Raw genomic sequence first — 17,077 nt, 5'->3', positions numbered from 1 at the left:
AAAGAACTACCAATGGAAAGAAAAACAAACAAAGGAAGACAACAATAAAAGCTTGAAGTGACTAAAAGAAGAACTAGATAAAAATAGAAATGAAAGAAAAAGTAACCCTGAGGTAACCATCGATTTCCTTGTGATAGGGTACTGGTAAATGATTTAAATATGGACCAGTGCGATATATAACCATAAAGCAGCAGGCATTCTAAATCAATAAGGATATATGAGCAAGAAAGACTACATAATCCATTTGCATACAATACAGAAGCATAACACGGCAACATAACAATTAAAAATTAACTACTTTCAAATATTCATATATCCGGATGCAAAAAAGGGTCAAAAGTAGTATTGATCTTTGGAAAGTTTCAAGGTCTTTTTATTCATTTTCTGACCTGTTTGTGACATCAGAGCTGTTATTTTCTGGTCCACACAATCTAGCTAGGAAACCCTCAACACCAATCCTACAAGAACTGTTATTTTTACCTCCAGTTGATGTTGAACCTGTATCCCATAAACCTATTGGTTCATCTGTTACGAATTCCTCTTGAATGGTCATTTGAATGGAAGATCTTTTGTATCTCCTCAATCCCTCAAGTTCCAATGCAATTTCTTTCATTGTTGGCTTTTCCTTCCCATTTAACCTCAAACATCTTGTTGCAAGGTTAGCAACCTCTTGTAGCTCCTCTTTCCTACCCTCTTTTATGACTTTAGCATCAAGAATCTCAGAAAGCCGGTTCTTATTTATTGAAGAAACAAAATATATGATTAATCTTCTTTCCTCTACTGGTCTAGTAGATGAAACTGGTTTCTCCCCTGTTAAGAGCTCCACAAGAACAACACCAAAGCTATAAACATCACTTTTCTCAGTGAATTGGCTTGATTGAAAATACTCAGGGTCTAGGTATCCTAAAGTCCCTTGCACCAATATAGTTATGTGGGTTTTATCAATTGCAATTGACCTTGAAATTCCAAAATCGGATATTTGAGCTCTACGTTTATCATCCAAGAGAATGTTTGAAGATTTTATGTCTCTATGATAGATTAGCATAGAAGCTGCTGAATGTAAGTAAGCAATTGCTCCTGCAACTTCTGTAGCAATTCTTAAACGGTCATCCCATGACAATGGAAAATCTTCATTTTCATGATGAATATTATGGTAAAGTGTTCCATTAGAGATGAACTCATAAATTAATAGAGGAATTTCTGTCTCTAAACAACAGCCCAATAGTTTAACCACATTCCTATGATTGATTTGGGAAAGTATGACAACCTCATTAATGAATGGTTCAAGTTGACTTTCATCCATTATTTTGGATTTCTTAATTGCCACAATCCTTCCATCTGATAACATGCCTTTATAAACTGTACCTTGTCCCCCTTGACCAAGAGTTCTATTCTCATTATATTGATCAGTAGCCTTTGCTAACTCTTCTGCTGTAAAAACTTTTATTTTCTCCACAATACTTTCTTTTGATGAGACTTGTTGTAATAACAAACCACCATTTCTTTTGAAGTATTTTTCTTTGCGCATTTTGATTTGTCTTTTCTTCCAAATTTGATACAACCAATAACTAAGCAAAAAGCAACACCATACCTAAAGCTTTACCTGCATAGTAACAAAACTTTAGTCTGATTATAATAGTTTCATAAGTCAAAGTAAATCCCAAAAGAAATGTTATTCAGAATTTGGGCTCCATACATTCCTTCCAAGGAAGATAATATTGTAGAAGACATAATGAACTAAAGGTGTGACAGATAAAAGCCAAAAGATTTCTAAAGGTTATGTCTTGTTGTAATATTAAGTAGTGATAAAGAGGAGGGGTTTGATGATAAATGGCAGTCAATTCATTGATTTTTATCATTTCTTCCTATAGCTGTGAATGGGTCAGGTCTGGCCTAGAATAGGGTGAAACCAGTTCAGAACCAAACTCTATTAGTTCTGTAAAATCAGACACGACCAAACGAATTATTAATCTCAATAATTGTGTCCAATGTGGCTCGATTAGACCCACTATACTCGAAATTTATAATTACCTGAAACATAACAACTTAAAATTTTATTTTTGATAATATCTATATTTATACTGTATATAGATACTATTGCCTTGCTTGTAATAGATTTGCAAATGGATTAGATCAAGGGTATATGTATATCCAAAATTTTAAGAGCATGACTTGGATTCGAATTCGAACATCTTATCTGATCTGATTTGATTAAACATGTAGTTAAAAATCTTGATAATATAATATAAATAATACATTATATTATTTATATAATATATTATATATAACATATATTATATAAATATTATAGAATATACATATATAATATAATATGTAAATAATATATAATATATAATATTTCATAACTAACAGATCGGATTGGATTGGGCTACTTCTGAATTCAATCTGTTAACTAATTGGATCAACTTTTCTGATCTGACCCAATTTGTTAGGATCCCGGGAGGTATTTGAATCTGGCTCATACGGGATTGAATTCAGATTTAAATGGGATCTGATCTAAGTAATTTGTAACTCTAGGTTGTAATGCAGGTTATAAAAGTTAAATCAAAGTATATATTGTATAACTTTGTTCATGTTACACTAGTAAACATGATAAAAATACAGTAAATTATAATCTGTTTATAGGCTGATAGAACAAGTATATTTCAGCTAAAACTATCGTATATACTGTCTACAAAATATAACCCTTTAGTACATGAAGAAGAATTACAAGAAAACCATGGGACTTCTATATAATTTCGATTACTTAATTATTAGTTTGGAACGGAAAAAACTGGTTTCAACCCAATTACGATCCGGAAACTGGTTTCCCCTATCGCTGTCAGTCTCCTTGGATTCTTTTTCTATTTCTTTTCAAGCTGTTTATTATGGGCCGACAACAGTAGAATCTTGAGGGGATTGGAATTGATGATTAGTTATTTGAGATTGGGCAAATAATGGAATTGACAACTGAGTTTGGGGGACTGGTGGATGTGGCGATTTCCGAGTTACATTGAAGACAATATACATATTACGTGTAGATTTAAAGTTAAGTATTACCTATGGAGACTTGAATTAACCGAAGTTTTGTCTGTGAAGGTGGAAGAGGAACGCAACCACCGTTTCTTCTTACGTCCCATTCTGTACCAGGTGGGCAAGAACAATTGTAACTCCCAGGCGTATTTATGCAAATCGTTGACGACAAGCAGTCATTCTTGGTTGGATCGGAGCATTCATTTATATCTGAAAACACAATATGAAAATAAAACGGGTTAGATCAAATAATAGCGATCAAATTTTTAGAACGACTTTTTTTTTTTTTTTCCTGTGTAGAATTTAAGGAGACTGATGGTGAAGAGGAAGGTGATGAATTTAATATTACGTACCTTGGCATCCATCTTCGAGATAAGGATTGCCTTGATAGCCTTTCAGACATCTGCAGAGATATCCGATACCGTCTGGAGACTTGTAGCAGTCGGTGTTGTTGCCACATGCATAAGTAGTCGCGTTTCTCATTGTAACATTCTCGCAGGATTCGTTCTCTATTGACCAGACGTATACAGTGGGAACTCTCGCATCGTTTCTATTATAGAAATCAAAGCTGAAGGTGTCCGCTCCGGAGAAGTTGTGCCAGTCTTTGTCAGCGATGAAAGTGTATCTGCATAGATTGTAATCCTGTCTAATGCCTTCTGTGACATCCAACTTCATAAAAAAAACATCTTCACTCCTTTGGGGATGGTGGTCTGGCAATAATCCTTCTTGTCACTTAACGCGGGTTCTCCAAAGTAGCAAGAGGGATTGGAACATCCATTCTGAATGGTATCATGCGTATACCATTCTCCACTTCCATAACCGAAGATATATCAATATAAGCTCGATTGTCGCAACCGATAGACGTGAACATGTTGCCGGTTTCGGAAAAAGCGTAGGGCGTATCCTTCATGTCCATGTGGATTATGGACGTCTTACGGCCAGCAGAAAACGAAGAGTTATCGCATGTGTAGCTAATGAATGAAAAGGCTTGGAACTGGCCTTGTAATGTTATTTCTTTAACTTCCACTACTTTATCAGACTTGTTATAACCTTTGTTTGCATATCAGCCGGAAAACATCGTCTCTGTAACAGCTTGAGTCGTCTCCAAAGCCGAACCGGTAGGGAACGGTGATGTTCCCGCATTCGTCTGGGCAGCCTGGCGTTGCCATGATTGGTGATGAGATCGCAGTTGCTATGCAGAGACTCCACAATAACGTCTCCCATTCTTGTATGTGATCATTTGGGAGATATTCCCAATACATTGTTGAGATGTGTTGCGAGGTTGATGTGAGAAGCGCTCTTTGAGGGCATTTTAATTAAAGGCCCAGAAAGGTATCCCAATGCACACACGACTTTAAACATGTTAATTAAAGAAGCCCAGAAAGGTATCCCGAGACGGATTGTCAGATCGGATCTGCTCCTCCTCATACACTGTGTCTCACTCTGATCTCACAAACAAGTACGAGATGTTTTAATTGCATATTCGAAACATGCCGTGAGGTTGATGTGAGACGCGTTTCAGTGAGGAACAGATTCGAACTCATCTCCAGATCGATCCATCAGTTAGGTCAAGTCAATAGGGAAAGATTTTTTGTTTTCTTTTTAAGTATTGTCATTATTTTCATATTTAATCAATCTTATCTTTTCTACATGTTTATTAATTAAAATTTATCTACGTTTTATTTTGACTACAATAATTACTTAGACATTAACAAGCATTTCTATGGCACACAATTTCGTCCAGAGTGTAGTAGGTACTGGCGTATTGCAAAACCACTCGTATTTGCTACAAAATTTGCACGTTGGGGCTGTATTATTTCTTTGCATTTTCATCCTTGTTAACAAATTCTGATCTATTTATACTTCAAGTTTTACTTAAATTCGAGCTTCCAGCTTCACTTTTTTCGCATTCTATATATTTGTATTTGTATTCTTTTCAAATTGAGCCTTTTAAATCTTACATTTTGTATTAAATATTTATTCTGTACATAATTGTGTATTCGTACTTTTTCCAAACTGAGACTTGATAATAAATCAAATCTAATTTTATTTTCTAAATGAAAATTCATTAAATTAAAACATTATATGGGTGTGGATATAGGTCCTTTTTTTTCAAATAAAGTAAATTATTTATTTACATATTAAACCAAATTTAATTATTTAAATAAGATAGAAAACTGAATCTGAATACTTGAAGAGATGGTTTTCAGACCATTATTGACCTGGGTGATCAGACCATTTGGTCCAAAAACCATTCAGACAACTGATTCCATTTTACCCTGATCTGATTCTTAATATAATAATGTTTTTTCTCTGGTTTTTACTATAGTAAATTTTCTCATAAAAAAGTCAAAACATAAGAGGTTAAAGCACTTGTCCAACTTTTTTCAGAAAAAACAAAATCATTGCGGGGCAAGTCAGTTTTATAACAATTTATTAAATTAATATATAGATTCAACCGCTATCTGGATAGAAAATAAATAATCAAAAACTAGAGGCTCAATGCAAATTTTCACTGCCGAGCTATAAACATTCAAAATGTCAACAATCCACACTCTATGCATCAATGCTCACTAGTATCAGCAGTATTCAACCCTCTGACATGCTTCTCTTTCCCGCATGAGCCCATGCAGGGTCAACTTACATTAACAATTTGGTTGTATTTGGAGAAGCACCAAGTATCAACAGAAAAAATAAATAAATAAATAAAAGTTATCACATCCCCCCCCCCCTCCACATACCGCACCCCAAAAATACCCCACATGCACATCTTAGTATGCATTAAGAATATCTCTATATTTGTCATTGGGAGATGTTCCAAATGCGTGATTGGGATGTGTAGTGAAACGTTTTAAGGATACATTTGTGAGGGGGAGATGTGACTTCCCTACCCAGTACCCACCCTTTTGTTACCCAGTAGATTCTCCTTATCATTAGAAGTCATATTAAATGGGTTTAAAGATGTGAGTCTAATTTGCTCATTTCATTAATTCATACTTACACAGATGGGAACAGGGCATCTCACACATTACCCAAATTTTCTGTCGTACTATTACTTGTCTCAGTTTCCTGATTTGCTATAAATATCATCACTCATAATTGTATAGTTGAATGAATTTGCCTTGTTAAGGCATCAAAAAACTAAAAAAATTAAACCTATGTGATGCAGCGCGATCCGGGCACTCCTAATTGGCGGCTGACAGGCTCCTTGCTGGCAACGAGCGGCACCTGAGAAGACGAAAGGAAGGATTCCCGGGGGTTTGCCCGGTGGGAATACTCCGATGCTTAAGTTAGTACTGTGTATGGAAGTAAAGAGGGCAAAATGAAAGCTAAGAGTGGAGGTCGCGCTTATCACTATATTCGAGAGGTTGGAGGTCTCCCCAGAGTTTCTCCTCTACCCTAGGGGCTTTTATAGGAGCGCTCTTGCGAGATCGGGCATAACCACCACTGGGCTCCTGCCGCAGCCATTACCTGCCAGGTCTGCGCAGGTGATTGTTACAGTGTACTATCCGCTTGGACGAGTGACACGTCCCAAAGGGGCAGGCACGCCTCCATCTGTCGAGAGACGTGGGCACAGACTGTCGAAAGAACAAGGACTGCACCGCCAGTCGAGAGACGCAGCGCAGTCTGTTCGGTACGGTCTTGTCAAATGGAAGCTTCTTGAGAGCGTCGCATCACTCAGTCGCAAGTTACCTCGTAGCGAGCTATCCTTGGCGCGAGCTACTTTGCAGCAAGCTCTTTGGGGTACTTCGAGGTGACCCTCATCAAGGTTGGTCTTTGGGGCAGTCTTCTGCCCAGGTGCTAGAGCGAGCTAGTTTTCCTAGCTCGCGAGCTGAAGTATTCTTGGAATATTCCCTTATTGGTAGCTCGGGGAACCTGGAGCTCGCGTTGTAGCGAGCCTCTCCTTTACCTTGCCACCGCGTAGCGGGCTGCTTTATGAGCCTATCACTTAGCCGTACCAGAATACGATGTTGAGTTGTCGCTTACGCTGAGTCAGCGCCCATGTGTCGCCGTTTCATAGGTCGGGTCAAATCATCCTTCATCAATTTCCCCCCACTCCTCGGGCTAAGAGTGCCGCCTTAGCGCGGGGAGTTTATGAAGCGCGATGGACTGATTTGACCGAAATTCAAACTTGATTGACCGTAATAAATGCATTGGCGGGAATCAAGAGATCTTCTGACTCCTCCGACTTCTCGGATTCCAAAAACGTGCTGAGGTGGCCTTTAATTCCGAATGTCGTGCGGCTGCAACTACCTTAATTGTGGAAGATGTGCCGCCAATCGCCTTCGGTTTTCAGAAGGCGTGCGGTCAGGGCGCCCATGGGCCACTGGATCTGTTTCGATTCAGGCCGTCAGTTTGAGAGGGCGAGGGCTATAAATGGGGAGCCCCCCTCGGCCCTACCTCCGTCCACGCCATCTTGCTTTGGATTCTGAGGTTGCGTACTTCGCCTAGTCTACTCGAGTTTCTTAGTCCGCCCCGTTCCGTCTACTCTGGTGAGTCCCGATCGCCGTCAGCCATGTCTGGGTACCCACGCCATACCTACCACAGGGGCGATGGTCAGGATGATGATGATGCTCCCTCGAGCTCGGGGGAGCCTGGGAGCATATCCTGGAGGCTCGGGAGGCCTCTCGCGACATGGCGTCCACTTCTAGGGGGAGGGAGCCTGATATCTTTGGTCCTTCCTTGATGACAGCGGAGAGGTTCAGGTCTCTGATCCGCTACTTTCGCCTTCCCGGGGACCTGGTTTACAGCCTCCCCACTGGCAACTTCCCTTGGGAGCATGGTCTCAATGAGATAGTGATCTTTCAGGAACAGCTCGAGGCTGGCCTGCGTCTTCCCCTGCACCCCTTGATAGTGGAGATGCTGAACCACTTCAACGTTACTATGGACCAGCTTCACCCCAACGTTGTTCGCAACATGGTTGGGACTATATCCTTATGTCACGAGTACTGCCTCTCTTTAGACCTTGACATTTTTGCCTCTATCCTTTGTATAAAGAATGCTGCTCCTGGGGTTCCTCCGGAGAGGCGCTTTTACTACCTCTCTCCCCGTCGCGGCTACAAGCTCTTGTACGAGCTGCCGAATAGGATCCCCGCCTGGAAGCGGGACTACTTTGTGGTCCGTAACCCTGAGGGGTGGCCCTTTCCCACCGCTTGGAGGGGCGCCATCCAGGACCCCGGAGCCGAGCTGGACCCTGAGACTCGGAAAACGATGTTGTCCTAGGCGTCAGTAGGCTTCCTTTGCTCGGACTACTTGGCCGAGGAGAAGCTCATGTAGGCAGGCTTGAGCCTGGGTAGGTTGGCCTTTTAGGTCGCGTAGCGTCTTGTGACTTGTGTACACATGCATTTTGCTTCCTATTGGACTGATAACTTGTGGTCTTTTGGCAGCCATCATGTCTAGTGCCGATTCGCGCCACCTTCTCTCGGGCAGCCAGAGACGCCAGGTGAAGAGGACGCGCCCCGACCGGACCTCTCCTTCGGGAAGTACTGAGTTCGGGTCTGCTGAGTCGGTCCTGCCCTCTCCTCCACCCGAGGTTCCGATGCCCCCTCCTCCGCCTGAGGTTCCGATACCCCCTCCTGAGGGGACTAGCAGGGTCAACCCTGGGGGAAGCGAGCCCTCTCTGCTGGGGGAGACCCCCTTTAACCCCCTTCATCCCCATCCTTACCCCCGATTCCCAGTGGGAAACTGGGAAGGGGTAAACGATTATCTGGTAGCTCGCCGGAGGAGTCAGAAGGCAATCAGTAATGACGAGATAGCTCAGTGGGGAAACATGGAGCCCGGGGATCTCTCTGCATTCGCTTCTGCCCACTACATGGTGGTGAGTGACCTTTTTCCCTCTTCCTCTCTTGTTTTGCCCTGTCTTCTGATCTTTCTTTTTCGCCGATAGGTAAATTCTGCCATCCATGCCATGGCTCTCCAGACGCGCATCCATCGCGTCGACACCCTCGACCAGCGTGCTGCCAACTAGAAGCTCCAGGTCGAGCTCGACCGGATCCGGGGCGAGCTCCATCACACCCGCAAGGGGAGCGAGTCTCAGGAGCTGCTTGTCCACGACCAGGAGGCTCAAATCGCTCGGCTTACTAAAGAGAGCGCACGCTATAGGGAGGAATCGTCGAGGATGGCGGGGGAGAGCGAGCTCCTCAGGCAACAGGTGCGGGACCTGGAGTCCACTCTTCTGAACCGGACCCAAAACTTTGACCAGATGGGGGAGGTTGAGCGAGAGAGAGCAGTCTGGGATTTTAAGGACTCCTAGGAATTTCATGACCTCCAGGCGGAGTATGGCTCGGGTTCGTACCGCTTTGGGTTCAAGCTTTGCCGGTGGCTGGTTCGGAAGAAGTTCTCCGGGCTTAACCTCGACGGCATTACTATGAAGGGCCTGTCTCCCAGACAACAGACCAAGCGGATGAAGAGGAGCCTGACTCTCCGGAGGACGAGGAGGCGGATCATTGAGGTGGCGTTTCTCTGGGCTTTTGTGGCTTCCGAGTGCCGTAAACCCGGTCTTTCACTAGTTTTTTCGGTTGGGCGGTTGTGCCCAATGATGATCAAACCTTTCCCGAGCTGTTTAGCTCGGTTGCTGCATTTGTTATTTTTCTTTACCACATTTGTTTGTTGTTTTTTTTTTTTTGACAATGAAAGTCTCTCCTCTCTTCTAAGTATGATGAACTCCTTTTATTTTGCTAAAGCGATCTCATCATTTGGGTTATTGAGGTTACCTACCCAAAGTAGGGCTCTTCGGTAGGCGTTCTCCCTATTGGTCACGTTTAGGGCCTCTACGGCATACCACGAAGTGATTACTACGTACGCCCGAGCTAAGCATTGGTTGGTTATCCCTTAGGTCGACTGACGTATCAAGACGAGCTATGCTTCGTGGGGTTTAAACCCGAGCTACTTATGCCTTTAATATTTCATACTTTGCCTTCGCTATTGAGGTAGCTGTCTTTCTTCACGCCGGGGTCTTTGTTAGCTCGGTGTTTTGGCCCTTAGGCTTAGGGAGGGACCCGTAGTCCGCTCTTGGATTCTCCCAAGCCGAAGTGGCGATTGGGGTCTTCTTGCGCCGAGGTCATGTTAGCTCGGTATTCTGGCCCTTAGGCTTTGGGAGTAGCACATGGCCTACTTCGTTTCTTACAGATAATATTGCCTCAAATTGACAATATTCCACGCTCGAGGTACTTGTTTCCCTTCGAGGGTCTCGAGCTCGTATGTTCCTTCCCCGAGCACTCGTTTCACTTGGTAAGGACCTTCCCAACTGGACCCGAGTTTGCCAGTGCCGAGTTCAAGTACCATAACTTTACGAAGGGCCAGGTCGCCAACGCAGAGGTTCCGCTTCTTAACCCTGGCGTTGTAGTACCGAGCTACTCACTGCTGGTAGGCTGCGGTCCTAATGTACGCGAGATCCCTTACTTCGTCGAGTAGGTCGAGGTTGGTGCGTAGCTCATCCTCGTTTGTTTGATCACTATATGCTTCTACGCACAACGTAAGTACTTCGATCTCTGCGGGGATCACTGCTTCGGTGCTGTAGGTGAGATTGAAGGGTGTTTCTCCCGTGGCAGTTTTCTCCGTGGTCCGGTAGGCCCATAGGACATTGGGTAGTTCATCTGCCCACAATCCTTTAGCTCGATCCAGCCGTGCCTTTAGTTCGCAGAGGATGGCTCTGTTCGTGAATTCTGCCTAGCCATTTGCCTGAGGGTGCACGATTGAAGTAAAGTTCTGTTGGATCCCCATGTCTCGGCACCAGTCTTGAAATTTGATGTCCTCGAACTGTTTGCCGTTGTCGGAGATCAATACTCGAGGTAATTCGAAGCGACATATGATGTTCTTCCAAAATAAGTTTTGGACATTTCGGGCTGTTATTGTTACGAGGGGTTCGGCTTCTACCCACTTGGTAAAATAGTTCACTGCTACCACTAAGAACTTCCTTCCACCCGTTGCTGGTGGGAATGGTCCAAGTAGATCAATGCCCCACTGTGCAAAGGGCCACGGACTGGTGAGGTATTTGAGGTCGGCAGCGGGTTGGTGGTGAACATTGGCATGTCTCTGGCATTTATCACATTTTCTAACGAGTTCGATGGCATCTGCCTTCATCGTTGGCCAATAGTAACCTTGTCGAAGCGCTTTCTGGGCGAGGGCCCTGCCCCCCAAGTGTACGCCACACAGACCCTCATGGGTGTCGCAGAGTACAAGTTCGGCTTCGGAAGGTCGCAAGCAACGCAGGTAGGGGAGTGTGTAGGATCTCCTGTATAGCCGCTCGTCTATCATGACGTATTTAGCTGCTTGACGTTGCACCCTTCTGGCTGCATTGCGCTCTGCAAGGAGGGTCCCGTGTAACAAGAAGCTCATGAGTGGGTCAATCCAGCTCGGCTCTGCTTGAACGATGGGAGCGACCTCCTCTGCCCCCCCCGAGAATGCTAGGTCGAGACAGGTCCTCTATGTACACGGTTCTCATGGTGATATCGCTAGTGCTGGCTAACTTGGACAAGGCATCAGCCTCGGCGTTCTCCGACCTAGGGATCTGTCTAATGAAGTGTGACTGGAAGTTGAGCAGGGCCTCTCTGACTTTGGCTAAATAGGCGACCATGGTCGGCTTGTGAGCTTCATACTCGCCCGTGACCTGGTTGACCACAAGCTGGGAGTCGTTGCAGATAACAATGTGCTTGGCTTTCACTTCTCTGGCTAAGGCTAGTCCGGCTATCAACGCCTCGTATTCTGCTTCATTGTTAGACGCTTCGAACTCAAAGCGTAGCGCGTATTCCAGTTTCATGCCGCTTGGGCCGTGCAAAACTATTCCGGCACTGCTGCCCTGTTGGTTCGAAGAGCCATCTACGTGAAGGATCCAGGGCTCCTCATCCCAGCTCGCGACTGGCCGAGCTAGGAGAGGTGCCACACTGGCTACTACTTCACGGGGTTCGAACTCGACCGACCTGGGAGCTTCGGGCTCACCCGAGGTGGGAGCCTCACGCTCAACCGGCCTGGGAACTTTGGAGCTGAATGTGCATTCGGCTATGAAATCTGCCAAGGCTTGGGCATTAATGGCAGTTCGCGGCTTATACTGGAGGTCATTCTCGCTGAGCTCAATGGCCCACTTCGTCAACCGACCGGAGACCTCGGGCTTAAGCAATACTTGCCTCAGAGGTTTGTCGGTAAGAACGATAACAGTATGAGCTTGGAAGTACGGGCGGAGCTTATGAGCTGCAATTATCAATGCGTATGCTAGCTTTTCCATCTCTGGGTATCTCGTTTCTACTCCCTGCAATACTTTACTAACATAATAGATGGGTTGTTGGACCCGATCTATTTCCTTTATTAGTACCGAACTAACAACCTCATCGCTTGCCGAGAGGTAGAGTTCTAAAACATCGCCCTCATCGGGCCGGGTTAGGGTCGGCATGCTAGTAAGGTATTCCTTGAGCTCGTCGAACGTGAGCTGGCAATCTTGGGTCCATTCGAACCCTTTGCTCTTTATTGCCTTAAAGAACGGCAAACAGCGGTCTGCCGACTTAGACATGAAACGGCTTAGGGCGGCTATGCGGCCATTCAACCTCTGAACCTCCTTCAGCTTCCGGGGCGATTTCATGTCTAAGATGGCCTTAACCTTATCCGGGCTGGCTTCAATGCCTCGCCGGTTAACGATGTATCCTAGGAACTTACCCGAGGTTACACCGAACACACACTTGTTTGGATTCAATTTCATATTGAACTTACGCAAAATTCCAAAAACAGAATGCAAGTCTTGTATTAATTCATGTGAGAATTGGGTTTTGACGACCATATCATCTACATAGCATTCTACTTTTCTGCCGATTAACGGCGTAAACAATTTATTTACAAGCCTTTGAAAGGTTGCCCCTGCGTTTTTCAACCCAAAGGGCATAACCTTGTAACAGTACAGACCGAATTCAGTGATGAAGGCAGTCTTTTCTTCGTCTGCCGGGTCCATCTTGATCTGGTTATAGCCCGAGTAGGCGTCCAAGAAACTTATCAAATCATGCCCTGAGGTCACGTCCACCAAACGGTCGATTCTGGGGAGCGGGAAGTAGTCTTTTGGGCAAGCCCGGTTCAGGTCGGTGTAGTCGACGCACATGCGCCACTTGCCATTGGCCTTCTTTACCAGGACGGGGTTGGCTACCCAGCTTGGGTAGTGGACTTCTCTTATGAAGTCCGCTGCGAGGAGCTTCTCGACTTCCTCATTGACTGATTTCCACCATTCCGGGGCTAGGTTGCGTTTCTTCTGTCTAACGGGCCTAACTACAGGATCAGTGTTCAGCTTGTGAGTTATGAGTTCGGGGTCTATACCGGGCATTTCTGCCGCGGACCATGCAAAAATTTCTAAATTTTGAAGTAAAAAACTTACCAGTTCGGATCGTAGGGGCTCCTGGACGGAGACGCCGATCTGGAGCGTCCGAGCTGGGTCTGCTGTTGAGGTCGGGACCGCGACTGTTTCTTCCGTGGGTGTGGCTCATTCTTCGCCTTGCTCTGTGGGTCGTTGCAGTTCAAGGTAATCGGTCACCTTGGTTTTCCCCTTTAGGGCGGCAACGTAGCACTTGCGGGACTCGAGCTAGTCGCCCCGCGCCACTCCCACACCGAAGTCTGTTGGGAACTTCATAGCCAAGTGGTAAGTGGAGACCACCGCCCGTAAGACATGGGTGATCGGCCGACCTACTATGGCATTGTAGGAAGAGGGGGTCGCTACCACTAGAAAGTTGTGTTCAAATTTGACTACACAAGGCCATGTGCCGATCTCTACAGGTACTGTTATTTTCCCAAGGGGCTGGACTTCCTCTATACTGAAGCCTACCAAAGGAGTGTCTGCGGGCTTCAGGTCACTTTTCTGCAACTAGAGCTGGTCAAACGCGGCTTTGAAGAGTATGTCAGCCGAGCTGCCCGAGTCAACGAGTATGCGCCTAACCTCAAAGTCGTTGATTCTCAGCTTTATTATGAGCGCGTCGTCGTGGGGGTAATGGACCCCTCGCGCATTGTCTTCTGTGAAGAAAATTGGCTCTTCCATTCTTGGCCGTTTTTGGGGGTTCTGCTCCTCCCGGGTGACCTCACGAACCGATGTCCAAACTGCCGCTGAGGTGCACCCTGCAACGATCGAACCTCCCACTATCATGTGGATGGTTCCGCGAACTGGCCTCTCCTCTGGAGGCTGTCTCTGTGGTTGTTCGGCCGGCCTGCTACTGGACTCGGGAGCGTCTTTACCGTGCTCCCCTTGCCGACCTGTTCTGTTACTATTATTATTGTTATTATTATTTTGTACAAAGTTTCTCAAATATCCACGACGAATGAGCTCTTCTATCTCGTCGCGGAGGTTTTTACAACTCTCGGTGTTGTGCCCGTGGTCTTTATGAAAACTGCAATACAAACTCTTATTTCTTTCACTGGGATTCCCCCTCTGACGGGGCGGCCACTTCACGTACGGGGCATCCTTGATTGCCATCAGGATTTCAGCCCGCTTTGCGTTCAGTGGGGTGTAGTCAACTCGGTCTAGTGAGGGAGCTCGGAACAACTGACCCGGCTTTGCTCCCCGAACTACCTCCTTTTTTCTTCGGATGTCCTCTTGACTGGAAGGTTCCCCTTCTCTCTTTCTTTTTTCGGGTGCGCCCTCACCCTTCTGGTTGATCTCCTCTTCAGTGGCTATGAACTTATCCGCGAGCTTTAGAAACTCGGTTATGGTCGCGGGTTGGTTGACGACCATGTGCCACTTGAACTCTTTGTGCTTTACGCCCTTCTTGGCCGCTGCTAGGTGTACGGCGGGGCCCAGGCGCGGTATCTGCATACAAGCGTCGTTAAACCACTTGATATAACTTTGGATGGACTCTCCCTCTCTTTGGGCTACGTTGAAGATGCTTTCTTCAGTCCGTGGGCACCGCTTGCTGGTGACAAAGTGGGACATGAAGGATTTGGAGTTCATACTCTCTACCATCTTTTAAGACTTGAGCATCAAGAATTTCAAAAAGATGGTTCTCCATTATTGCAGAAATAAAATAAGTCACAATGTTTCTCTCTTCTAATGGTCTAGTAAAAAAAATTGGCTTCTCCCCTGTTAGGAGCTCCACAAGAACAACCCCAAAGCTATAAACATCACTTTTGTCCGTGAGTTGACTTGACTGAAAATATTCAGGATCCAAATATCCAAAGGTCCCTTGTACCATAGTGGTTAAGTGAGTCTTATCAATTGCAATTGATCTTGAAGTCCCAAAATCAGACACCTTAGCCCTACCTTTGTCATCTAAGAGGATGTTTGAAGATTTTATGTCTCTGTGGTAAATTGGTATTGAAGCTGCTGAATGTAAGTAAGCAATTGCTCCTGAAACTTCTGTGGCAATTCTTAAGCGATTGTCCCATGTTAATAAGAAATCCTCATTTTGATAATGAATATTGTAGAAAAGAGTTCCACCAATGATGAATTCATAAACTAATAGAGGAATTTCTGTCTCTAAACAACAACCCAACAATTTAACCACATTCCAATGGTTGATTTGAGAAAGTATGACAACCTCATTAATGAATTGTTTAAGTTGACTTTCATCCTCCATCTTGGATTTCTTGATTGCCACAATTCTTCCATCTAATAGCATACCTTTATAAACAGTACCTTGTCCCCCTTGACCAAGAATTCGATTTTCATTATATTGATCAGTTGCCTTTGCTAATTCATCCGCTGTAAAAACTTTTATTTTCTCGACATTGCCTTCTTTTGATGAAATTTGTTGTTCCAATAGCAAACCACCATTTCTTTTATAGAAATTTTCTTTTCGTTTCTTTATTTGTCTTTTCTTCAAAACATGGTACAACCAATAACTGGATAGAAGTAACACCATACCTAAACATACACCTGCATGATCCATGGAAGATAATTGGTTAAGAGTAACATAATAAATAAGAGGAAACCAACAAATAGAAGATTTTAATGCAGCAAATCCCATGTGTTAAATTTGTTCAAAAGTGTTTGATTAGGCACGTGTCATGTATGTGTGTAGATATAGAGTGGTGAGCTAAGAATCTTGTTTATTAATGCTTAAGTGGTTCTATAATTTATAAAGGTAATATCAAGAGGCAAATTTTTCTTGAAGACCCTTGCTACATAAAGCCTAAAAAGCAAAATTCAGTCATAAATGCTTATATTACAATTAGATCATTAAAAAGAAATAGTAAGAAAAGTGCTGATACAACATCATAGATTAGAGTAGTCCTGCTAAGAAAAAGAGGTAATCAAGAGAATTGGGAAAAAACAACTTAAGAATCCTTTGTAAATGGTGCAAAATTCATAAGATTCCAAAAGGAAGCATCTACCTCCAACAAAAAGCATTTTAACAAATGCAACACCCTCATTACACATCAACTATTTAGATAGGGATATTATTCACTAGATCAATCATAGAATATTTGTTGTTTATATTTCTATTGCATGTGGGTAGTTTATACTTGCTTCTTGTTTATTTATACGTTGATGGTTGTTCAATGAGCTATTGATGAGAATTTTCCACGCCAATAATAAAATGCATGAGTCCTGCACCTCTCACAGTGGGGCCTATGAATTTATTTATTAGCATGGAATATTATCATTGGTTCCACAGCCAACAAAGCAGCCATCGCAATTCAACTAACCTGAGTTACTTTGGAAGGGTGCCTATGTTATTCACATTCACTTATTGAGAAGGTCATTTACTTCACACCCCATAGTTACAATGTGATAGAGAGAATTAGGTCCTCGTAAATGAGGTTTATATCAACTATAAGCCATTGAATCTTGCTTTCACTATGGTTAGAAAATGCGTTGGCATTACTATTTGGCAGAAATGGTTAGGCCATCCTAGCCATCGTATGGCATCTTTTGTGCTTTCTAAGAAATAGCTACTAGTTTCAAATAATTTCTCTATTTGTAGTTCAAGCCCTCTTGGCATGAGTCATAGCTTTCCATTCTCTTTTACTTGTCCACTTGGGATATTGTACTTCAATGTTTAGGGACCCTCTTCTTTATGTCACCATTGAAGGTTAGAGATATTACATTCTTTTTGTGGATTTTTTTACTGAGGTTCAGTTTGGA

The 17,077-nt window shown here is 43.9% G+C and overlaps 1 pseudogene; it reads right to left on the bottom strand.

Moving 5' to 3' along the window:
* Positions 1 to 373: 373 nt before the first annotated feature.
* Positions 374 to 15,956, bottom strand: LOC148872182 (wall-associated receptor kinase 5-like; annotated as a pseudogene).
* Between the last annotated feature and the right edge of the window lie 1,121 nt (positions 15,957 to 17,077).

This window comes from Nelumbo lutea, chromosome 2 (assembly GCF_056320005.1).
Source record: "Nelumbo lutea isolate HS-2025 chromosome 2, American lotus-T2T, whole genome shotgun sequence".
NCBI classification, from domain to species: Eukaryota; Viridiplantae; Streptophyta; class Magnoliopsida; order Proteales; family Nelumbonaceae; genus Nelumbo; species Nelumbo lutea.
This window is presented reverse-complemented; position numbering and strand designations above follow the sequence as displayed.